The following is a 12,114-nucleotide window of genomic DNA, read 5'->3' on the forward strand; positions in this document are numbered from 1 at the left end:
ATTTTGGGGGTGTTCACCCACCCTGGGGCTGTGCATCTTATATATTCATACATTTTGGGTTGTTCACCAACCCTGGGGCTGTCCATCTTATATATTCATACATTTTGGGGTGTTCACCAACCCTGGGGCTGTGTAGCTTATATATTCATATATTTTGGGGTGTTCACCAACCCTGGGGTGGTGCATCTTATATATTCATACATTTTGGGGTGTTCACCAACTCGGGGCGGTGCATCTTATATATTCATACATTTTGTGGTGTTCATGAACCTTGAGGCTATGCATCTTATATATTCACACATTTTGGGGTGTTCACCCACCCTGGGGCTGTGCATCTTATAAATTCATACATTTTGGGGTGTTCATGAACCCTGGGGTTGTGCATTTCATGTATTCATTCATTTTGGGGTGTTCATGAACCCTGGGGCTGTGCATCTTATATATTCATACATTTTGGAGTTTTCACCAACCCTGGGGCTGTGCCTTTCATATATTCATACATTTTGAGGTGTTCACCAACCTTGAGACTGTGCATTTTATATATTCACACATTTTGGGGTGTTCACCCACCCTGGGGCTGTGCATCTTATATATTCATACATTTTGGGGTGTTCATGAACCCTGGGGCTGTGCATCTTATATATTCATGCATTTTGGGGTGTTCACCTACCCTGGGGCTGTGCATTTTATATATTCATACATTTTGGGGTGTTCATGAACCCCGGGGCTGTGCATCTCATGTATTCATTCATTTTCGGGTGTTCACCAACCCTGGGGCTGTGCATTTCATATATTCATACACTTTGGGGTGTTCATGAACCCTGGGGCTGTGCATCTTATTTATTCATACATTTTGGGGTGTTCACCCACCCTGGGGCAGCGCAGCTTATATATTCATACATTTTGGGGTGTTCATGAACCCTGGGGCTGTGCGTTTTATTTTGTGGTCACCAACCCTGGGGCTGTGCATCTTACATATTCATACATTTTGGGTTGTTCACCAACCCTGGGGCTGTTCATCGTATATATTCATACATTTTGGGGTGTTCACCAACCCTGGGGCTGTGTAGCTTATATATTCATACATTTTGGGGTGTTCACCAACCCTGGGGCGGTGCATCTTATATATTCATACATTTTGGGTTTTTCACCAACTCTGGGGCTGTGCATTTCATATATTCATACATTTTGGGGTGTTCACCAACCATGGGGCTGTGCATCTTAGGCTGGTTTCACATTAGCGCTTTTTAAGCGCACGCACGGCCGGGGGTAGCTCCGCCCCGAGCCGGCTCTCTGCCCGGCGTGCCCGCCCCTTGCTTGTAGCGCCGCCTCCTAGCGGACAGCGGCGCCTGCGATCGGCGCACCCTATCTTTAGCATAGGGTGCGCAGATCGTGCGCACGCCGTGCGCTAGTTGCGCTTTGACCTGCGCTGCGCACTTTTGACGGTGCGCCGTGCGCGCCAAAATCCGAAAAGTTCGATTTTGGCGCGCACGGCGCACCGTCAAAAGTGCGCAGTGCAGGTCAAAGCGCAACTAGCGCACGGCCTGCGCACGATCTGCGCACCCTATGCTAAAGATAGGGTGTGCCGATCGCAGGCGCCGCTGCCCGCTAGGAGGCGGCGCTACAAGCAAGGGGCGGGCATGCCGGGCAGAGAGCCGGCTCGGGGGCGGAGCTACCCCCAGCCGTGCGTGTGCTTAAAAAGCGCTAATGTGAAACCACCCTTATATATTCATACATTTTGGGGTGTTCATGAACCCTGGGGCTGTGCATCTCATGTATTCATACATTTTGGGGTGTTCATGAACCCTGAGGCTGTGCATCTTATATATTCATACATTTTGGGGTATTCATGAACCCTGGGGCTGTGCATTTCATATATTCATACATTTTGGAGTGTTCACCAACCCAGGGGCTGTGCATCTTATATATTCATACATATTGGAGTGTTCACCAACCTTGAGGCTGTGCTTCTTATATATTCATACATTTTGGGGTGTTCACCAACCCTGGTGCTGTGGATCTTATATATTCATACATTTTGGGGTGTTCATGAACCCTGGGGCTGTGCATCTCATGCATTCATACATTTTGGGGTGTTCTTGAACCTTGAGGCTGTGCATCTTATATATTCATACATTTTGGGGTGTTCATGAACCCTGGGGCTGTGCATCTCATGTATTCATACATTTTGGGGTGTTCTTGAACCTTGAGGCTGTGGATCTTATATATTCATACATTTTGGGGTGTTCATGAACCCTGGGGCTGTGCATCTCATGTATTCATACATTTTGGGGTGTTCTTGAACCTTGAGGCTGTGCATCTTATATATTCATACATTTTGGGGTGCTCATGAACCCTGGGGCTGTGCATCTTATATATTCATACATTTTGGGGTGTTCACCAACCCTGGGGCTGTGCATCTCATGTATTCATACATTTTGGGGTGTTAACCAATCTTGAGGCTGTGCATCTTATATATTCATACATTTTGGTGTTTTCACCAACCCTGGGGCTGTGCATTTTATATATTCATACGTTTTGGGTTATTCACCAACCTTGAGTCTGTGCATCTTATATATTCATGCATTTTGGGGTGTTAACCAACCCTGGGGTGGTGCATCTTGTGTATTCATACATTTTCGGGTGTTCAAGAACCCTGGGGCTGTGCATCTCATGTATTCATACATTTTGGGGTGTTCTTGAACCTATAGGCTGTGCATCTTATATATTCATACATTTTGGGGTGTTCATGAACCCTGGGGTTGTGCATCTCATGTATTCATACATTTTGGGGTGTTAACCAATCTTGAGGCTGTGCATCTTATATATTCATACATTTTGGGATGTTCACCAACCCTGGAGCTGTGCATCTCTTATATTCTTTCATTTTGGCGCGTTCACGAACCGTAGGGCTGTGCATCTTATATATTCAGCTTTCCAAAGGCATCTTTAAAACACAGCCAGGGCCAGGATTTTGAGGCCTGCTGACACATAGTGAGGTGAGTTACTACAGTCAGGTGCCATCCTGATGGGGTAAAACTTGTTGCAGTGGGATGGCTTTTACCCTTTTTTTGAACAAAACAATGTCTGCTAAGTACCTTAGATTTCTTACATGCATTATTACTATCTATTTACTTATTGCGGGGATTCATTGTTTTTATTCTAGATCAATATTTCCCAAACTCCAGTCCTCGTGGCCCCCACGAGTCATGTTTTCAGGATGTCCATAGAATTGCACAGATGGTGGAAGTATCATCCAGGCATCAGGAATTCTCTCACCTTTGAAACTCTATGGAAATCCTGAAAACATGACCCTTGGGGCCCGTGAGGACTGGAGTTTGGGAAACACTGTTCTAGATTATATTCGTCTGTTAATGAATGCAGTGTGAATATGCACCTACATATTACACCTATGCCAACAGGTGTGCTGTCTCATGCTTTTAGGTTTAGCTTTACGCTTAAAATAGCTGATGCATGGATATGCAGCCGTAGATGCTTTAGTCATTATTGAACTTGGTATCTAAGGGGTTAAACTGGCAGCATTTTCTCTGATGGCTGCAAAACACTGGCTGATGATCAGGCGGACACAGATGCAGTGCCCACAGTAAAAATCCTTTAAGGACTTACTTTAAATATATAAATCTTCAAGGGGTTGATCAATACAGAATTGAGGACCCTGATACATTATGTTAATATTAAATCCAAAAAAGGGTTTAGTATAATTACTGGAAATGTCAATGGGTTGTTGTGTCAGAGCATGTGATTTCCGGTCTCCCCTAAATACCAAGTATTTTCTCTAAATGTGTCATAACTTCTAGTCCATCCTTACATTTGGTGATCAGTGTGGACTTGCTACTGTTTTGCAAGTATGAGCCGATGGTACAGGTCAGAGATTTCATAAAAGCTTTTTCAAATATATATATATATATATATATATATACAGTCATATGCAAAAGTTTGGGCACCCCTATTAATGTTAACCTTTTTTCTTTCTAACAATTTTGGTTTTTGCAACAGCTATTTCAGTTTCATATATCTAATAACTGATGGACTCAGTTATATTTCTGGATTCAAATGAGGTTTATTGTAGTAACAGAAAATGGGCAATCTGCATTTAATCAAAATTTGGCTGTTGCAAAAGTATGGGCACCCTTATCATTTTCTTGATTTGAACACTCCTTACTACTTTTTACTGACTTCCTGAAGCACTAAATTGGTTTTGTAACCTCATTGAGCTTTGAACTTCATAGCCAGGTGTATCCAATCATGAGAAAAGGTATATAAGGTGGCCACTTGCAAGTTCTTCTCCTATTTGAATCTCCTATGAAGAGTGGCATCATGGGCTCCTCAAAACAACTCTCAAATGATCTGAAAACAAAGATTATTCAAGATAGCTTTTCAGGGGAAGGATACAAAAAGTTGTCTCAGAGATTTAACCTGTCAGTTTCCACTGTGAGGAACATAGTAAGGAAATGGAAGAACACAGGTACAGTTTTTGTTAAGTCCAGAAGTGGCAGGCCAAGAAAAATATCAGAAAGGCAGAGAAGAAGAATGGTGAGAACAGTCAAGGACAATCCACAGACCACCTCCAAAGACCTGCAGCATCATAAAAATAGTGTTTTTCTTGGAATGCTGTGTTTTTTAGCCTCCATGCATAACGCCTTTTTGTATGACCAAACAATTCAATCTTTGTTTCATCAGTCCACAGGACCTTCTTCCAAAATGTAACTGGCTTGTCCAAATGTACTTTTGCATACCTCAGGCGACTCTGTTTGTGGCGTGCTTGCAGAAACGGCTTCTTTCGCATCACTCTCCCATACAGCTTCTCCTTGTGCAAAGTGCGCTGTATTGTTGACCGATGCACAGTGACACCATCTGCAGCGAGATGATGCTGCAGGTCTTTGGAGGTGGTCTGTGGATTGTCCTTGACTGTTCTCACCATTCTTCTTCTCTGCCTTTCTGATATTTTTCTTGGCCTGCCACTTCTGGGCTTAACAAGAACTGTACCTGTGTTCTTCCATTTCCTTACTATGTTCCTCACAGTGGAAACTGATAGGTTAAATCTCTGAGACAACTTGTTGTATCCTTCCCCTGAAAAGCTATGTTGAATAATCTTTGTTTTCAGATCATTTGAGAGTTGTTTTGAGGAGCCCATGATGCCACTCTTCAGAGGAGAATCAAATATGAGTACTACTTGCAAGTGGCCACCTTAAATACCTTTTCTCATGATTTGATACACCTGGCTATGAAGTTCAAAGCTCAATGAGGTTACAAAACCAATTTAGTGCTTCAGGAAGTCAGTAAAAAGTAGTTAGGAGTGTTCAAATCAAGAAAATGATAAGGGTGCCCATACTTTTGCACCAGCCAAATTTTGATTAAATGCAGATTGCACATTTTCTGTTACTACAATAAACCTCACTTGAATCCAGAAATATAACTGAGTCCATCAGTTATTAGATATATGAAACTGAAATAGCTGTTGCAAAAACCAAAATTGTTAGAAAGAAAAAAGGTTAACATTAATAGGGGTGCCCAAACTTTTGCATATGACTGTGTATATATATATATATATATATATATATATATATGAAAAAACTGTCTTGCTGAGCTGTCTGTGTCTTGATTTAAAGTTTGGTTGTCCAATACTGAGAGGGGCTTGCTGGGCTTTTGGTGCTTTGATTGACAGCTCTGCTGTCCAATCTGTGACTGGTGTGCGCGGGACTTTCTGCAGGTGTTCAGTGTTCTGGCAATCACATACCTATTTAACTGAGCTGTCTGCCCCTGATCCCTGCCAGACGTAATTTGTGCTTACTGGTGAGTGTTAGCCTGATTCTGTTGCTCTGAGTTCTGATCTTCTGCTGCCTGACCCTTTGGAACATGTTCTGACTACCCCTTTGTCTTGTCCTTCGCCTTTTGAGCTGCTATCTCTTGCTATTGACCCTGGACTGTTACCTGACTTATGCCTTTGTCTTTTCCCTTGGTTAGCTATGTATCATCTCTCAGTATTGGCCCTGGAACATCTGACTCTTCTGCCTCACGGCCTGTCCGTGACTAATAACTAGCGTCTCAGTATTCTGACCCCTTTAAATTTTTCACTCTATGCTTCATTGCAGCCATTTGGTAAATTCAAAAAAGTTAATTTTTTTCTCACTAATGTACACTCTGCACCCCATCTTGACTGAAAAAAAAACCAAACAGAAATGTAGAAATTTTTGCAAATTTATTATAAAAGAAAAACCCAAATATCACATGGTCATAAGTATTCAGACCCTTTGCGCAGTATTGAGTAGAAGCACCCTTTTGAGCTAATACAGCCATGAGTCTTCTTGGGAATGATGCAACAAGTTTTTCACACCTGGATTTGGGGATCCTCTGCCATTCTTCCTTGCAGATCCTCGCCAGTTCCATCAGGTTGGATGGTGAACGTTGGTGGACAGCCATTTTCAGGTCTCTCCAGAGTTGCTCAATTGGGTTTAGGTCAGGGCTCTTGCTGAGCCAGTCAAGAATGGTCACAGGGTTGTTCTGACGCCACTCCTTTGTTATTTTAGCTGTGTGCTTAGGGTTATTGTCTTATTGGAAGGTTAACCTTTGGCCAAGTCTGAGGTCCAGAGTACTCTGGAAGAGGTTTTCATCCAGGATATCTCTGTACTTGGCCGCATTCATGTTTCCTTCAATTGCAACCAGTCCTCCTGTCTCTTCAGCTGAAAAACACCCCCATAGCATGATGCTGCCACCATCATGTTTCACTGTTGGGATTGTATTGGGCAGGTGATGAGCAGTGCCTGGTTTTCTCCACATACACGGCTTAGAATTATCACCAAAAAGTACTATCTTCGTCTCATTAGACCAGAGAATCTTATTTCTCATAGTCTGGGAGTCCTTCATGTGTTTTTTTTTTAGCGATCTCTATGCAGGCTTTCATATGTCTGGCACTGAGGAGAGGCTTCCGTCAGGCCACTCTGCCATAAAGGCCCAACTGGTGGAGGGCTGCAGTAATAGTTGACTTTGTGGAACTTTCTCCCATATCCCTACTGCATCTGTGGAGCTCAGCCATAGTAATCTTGGGGTTCTTCTTTACCTCTTTCACCAAGGCTCTTCTCCCACGTTTGCTCAGTTTGGCTGGACGGCCAGGTCTAGGAAGACTTCTGGTGGACCCAAACTTCTTCCATTTAAGGATTACGGAGGCCACTGTGCTCTTAGGGACCTTGACTACTGCAGAAATTCTTTTGTGACCTTGGCCAGATCTGTGCCTTGCCACAATTCTGTCTCTGAGCTCCTTTGCCAGTTCCTTTGACCTCATGATTCTCATTTGGTCTGACATGCACTGCGAGCAGTGAGGTCTTATATACTATAGACAGGTGTGTGCCTTTACAAATCAAGTCCTATCAGTTTTAATAAACACAGCTCACTCCAGTGAAAGAGTAGAACCATCTCAAGGAGGAGCACAAGGAAATGGACAGCATGAGACTTAAATATGAGTGTCTGAGCAAAGGGTCTAAATACTTATGACCTTTTGATATTTCAGTTTTTCTTTATTAATAAATTTGCAAAAATTTCTACATTTGTTTTTTTTCCGTCAAGATGGTATGCAGAGTGTACATTAATGAGAAAAAAGGAACTTTTTTGAATTTGCCAAATGGCTGCAATGAAACAAAGAATGAAAAATGTAAAGGGGTCTGAATACTTTCTGTACCCACTGTATATACCATGTGTATATATATATACTTATATTTATAAAAGACTGTCACACTTTCCATACATATCGTTTCAAAGTCAAGGGGTACAAAAATGTGCTTTCTGTTGAAATACAGTTGAAATAGAGAAATTTCTATCTGTTTTTCTCATAAAATCACCAACAATAACATTTGCAACTGTTCCATTTTCCGAGCGGCTCCTATATCTCTGGGTCTGATCAAGGCCTTATTTTTGTTATCCCTCTGAATTAGGAAAATTTAGAAGGTTTATCAAACAATGCAGCTTTGGAGCTCTGCTAATCTGTTCCACAAGCTTTGTTTAAATACAAGTAAATATTACATTTTCATCAGATATACAATGTGTAGAGAATATCAGCCAACGCTCATGTAACGCACACAGGATTGATATCAGCACCATGGCCAGCGGGAGAGATGATCTAGGAGTCGGACATTTGTTGCATAGAATATATGTATGCCTATACCTTTGTGATTATGATAGATGATTCGTGATGCAGCAATATATTCCAAATGTAATATTTTAGATACCGGTACATTTTTACAATTATTTCACTCACTTTTTAAATTGGAGACAACAAAGGAAGCAGTAAAGATGGAGATTTCACATTACTTATTTCTTACTAATATAGACAGGGGCATCTGTTTTGGGTCTGACTTTAGGAGTTGGGATTCTATGTAAACATTATAATATTTAGCTAGACATCTTCTCTAAAACTTCTTGGTTGTGTTGCATTTTACTGCAAACTTGAGCTGCATGTCAATAAATATTGTAATATACAAAAAATTAGAGAGAGTAAAACTGCATGAAATGATGAAAAGAAATGTAGCTGCTGATAAAGCTCCTGCCCTACTTTAGTTGGATGATGATGATGTAAGTTGCATGGGCCAAGGTGTTATGCTGCACCTCTAGGCACCAATGAAATAAGTTCCTCAGGGTATGTACGATGTTAACCACTGCTCATGTTTCCCTTTATTGGCCACACCTTACTTTATGTCACAGCTACCCCTAGAGATGTATCTAGGTTTTCTGGCACTTGGGGAAGAATTCAGTTTTGTGCCCCCCCCTTCCTTACTTACAGGATTAGTAATGGGGGTGTCTGACTAACACCTCTCCATTACTAACTCCAGGGCTTGATATCAGTGCCAGCTGCTGACATCAACCCCTAATCACATTACTCTGATTGCCACCGCACCAGGGCAATTGGAAGAGCTGAAACTGGGCACCAGAATCTGTGCATCTAATGTGATGTGCCAGTTTTGTTGGTATTTTTAGACTGGGACGGGGCCAATAACAATGGCGCATCCTAGCCTGATAATATCAGTCCACAGCTGTCTGCTTTTCCTTATCTGGTTATTAAAAATAGGGGGCACCCCACACCATTTTTCTATTTATTTATCTATTCCCAGGAAGCTGCAAGGTATTTGCAGGCTATTTGTTTATCTTTCTCTATCTATCCCTCTATATATCTTTAATTAAGCCTTTTTTCCTTTTTTGCAACTAGCTTTAAACAGCATTCATTGTTATATAAAAATGCAGGCAGGCTCAGACTGGCCCATAGGGTAACAGGGGAATCCCCCGGTGAACCCCTATGCAGATTTGGGCCGCCAACCCCACTATATTGGCAGTACTTGGTATAATTCAATTGATTCACTCTGTGCAGAAAAAGTAGCAACTCATAATTCATTACCCAAACTACCCATTTTATTTTTATATAGAGATATAAAAAAATTTGTAAACGAGGGAAGTGTAATATTTGTATGCAAGTGAAAAGTGGGGCCCCCCCAATGTAAATGTTACTGGTGGGCCCTTAGCACCCCAGTCCGAAACTGAATGCAGGTAAAAAACGCAATTGAAAACATGGTAAAAGCACAATGTGTGCACACAGCTGGATGACTTTAAGTTTACTGGAGTTCCCAGCTGCTGGGACACCTGGAGGCTAAAAGTAAGGTTACCAAAGTTCACAGCCTCCATGTGTTTCAGCAGCTGTGAAATCCAGTAACCTTAAAGTTTCCCTTAAAGGCTCCCTTAAGATTACCAAGCCACACAGTCGCTGGGTCATGTAGAGCGCAGTCTGGCAATCCACATGACCCGAGAGAATTGTTGTAGTAGGTTGGACTTCCAGACTGCACTCTGCGTGACACAGTGGCAGCTCAGTCCGGCATTATGACGTGCTACAGCAAGTCCACCAGGTCACGCGGATTGCCAGACTACCAGTCATGGTGCTTTGTGAGACTCAGGCAGTTGTAAACTGATCTAACCTCAAGGTCACTGAGGTTACATCAGTTCATAGCCGCCCAGTCTCACAGAGCAGCGTGCCAGGCGGTGGTGGCTGTGAAAGCCTATGGAGTGTCGTTACGGTGCTCCATATGCTTCAGACGTGGGACATTAGGGGATCGTTGGATAGTTTGGAACTGCATGGGATTTTTAATAAATGTAAAAATGAGGTCATTAATCTGGGAGTGTGTGAGGCAGTGACCGGTGTCATATGCGAGAGTCGCTATGTGTCTCCCCAGGATGCGCACAGAGGCGTATTGAGGTTGCGGGAGTGCATTGCAGTCACAGGCATTGCTGTGATTGCAATGCACAATAAAAGTAAATGTTGATCTTGTGCAAGCTATTTGTCCAATGCAGATTTAAGAAAACCTGCTCTGTGCTTTTATTTTTTAAATGGACTACAGGATGGTAGTGGGGCTGTCTGTTTACTTCTCGGCTGGGTTTTCCATGTGGCCTGTGGCCAAAGGTGCCTTGTAAAAGCCACAGAGGCAGAGGTTTGGGTGTGTCAGTTTGGTCTTGCAAGTGGGCAGAGCAGAAGGCTCTGTAGAGCTCCACCTGTGTGAGGCAACACAGTGTTAAGTGGAACCAAAAAGACTGACATCCCTCAGCGTACACGGCGGTTCAGTCGCCCATGGCAACCGGTCTCGGATGTGGACTGTTTTGTTTTCTGGTTGCGATTCGGAGGATATCATGTGCTGTGTATTTATGTGAATTGGACATTAAACCACATTTTGCTTTGAACTTTGCTGGGTCACTGCCTTATCACTGCACAGTGTGGATACAGCTGCACTACAGAGTGTTTTTGAGAATAAAGGATTTTTTTTCTTATCGGGTTAATAATGGGGGTGTCTGACAGACACCAAGGGATGATGACAGCTGTTTTTTGAAAAATCACAACTGGCATCAACCCCAAATCTCATTACACCAATTGACACCGCACCAGGGCAATAGTGAAGAACTTAGACAGGGTGCCAGAATTTATGCATCTAATGTGATGTGCCTGCTCTGTGACAGCTGCAGGCTGGTATTTTTAGGCTGGGAATGGGCCAATAACCATGGAACTTACAAACCCGATAATATCAGCCTGCAGCTTTCTGCTTTGCCTTAGCTGGTTATTAAAAAATAGGGAGAATCCCACATCATTTTTTTAAATGTTTTATTTATTGCTGAAAACCACAGGGAAATACGGTGAGAGATGGCATTTTTTCTTCTCTTTTTTTATGTTGCCTTAGGCTGGTTTCACATTTGCGTTTTTTTTCGCGGTAATTTAGCGCTAAATAGCGCATGCGGTTTTTTTTCCTATACTTTGCATGGGATGCGCTTATGTGCGCATACACATGCGTTTGTACGCGTTTTACCGCGCATGCGTTTTTTTGCGGTATGCGCTCGGGCGCACAAAATGCAACTTGTTGCATTTTTTGTGCGTCCGATTTGCCTCAAAAAAACGCATGCGCGCGCAATGCGTTTTTTTTACAGCAAGACACCCATTATAAGTCTATGGTGAGCATATGTGCGCATTGGCATGCTTATGTATGCGTTTTTTTGCACATGCGTTTTTTTTTTTACCATTAGTTTAGACAATGGAATTTAGGGGTTTGGGTAAAGTTAGGGTTAGTTAAGGGGGTTTAGGGTTAGGGTTAGGGTCAGGGTTAGGGTCAGGGTTAAGTATGGTTTGGTTAAGGGTTAGGGTCAGGGTTAGGGTTAAGTATGGTTTGGTTAAGGGTTAGGGTTAGGGTCAGGGTCAGGGTTAGGGTTAGGGTTAGGGTTAAGTATGGTTTGGTTAAGGGTTAGGGTCAGGGTTAGGGTCAGGGTTAGGGTTAAGTATGGTTTGGTTAAGGGTTAGGGTTAGGGTCAGGGTTAGGGTTAGGGTTAAGGTTAAGTATGGTTTGGTTAAGGGTTAGGTTCAGGGTTAGGGTTAAGTATGGTTTGGTTAAGGGTTAGGGTCAGGGTTAGGGTTAGGGTCAGGGTTAGGGTTAGGGTTAAGGTTAGTTAGGGTTTGGGTTAGGGTTAAGTATGGTTTGGTTAAGGGTTAGGGTCAGGGTTAGGGTTAAGTATGGTTTGGTTAAGGGTTAGGGTTAGGGTTAGGGTCAGGGTTAGGGTTAGGGTCAGGGTTAGGGTTAGTAAAGT

Source organism: Dendrobates tinctorius, unplaced genomic scaffold, assembly GCF_039654945.1.
Source record: "Dendrobates tinctorius isolate UK_male_01 unplaced genomic scaffold, ASM3965494v1 ptg000154l, whole genome shotgun sequence".
Taxonomy (NCBI): Eukaryota; Metazoa; Chordata; class Amphibia; order Anura; family Dendrobatidae; genus Dendrobates; species Dendrobates tinctorius.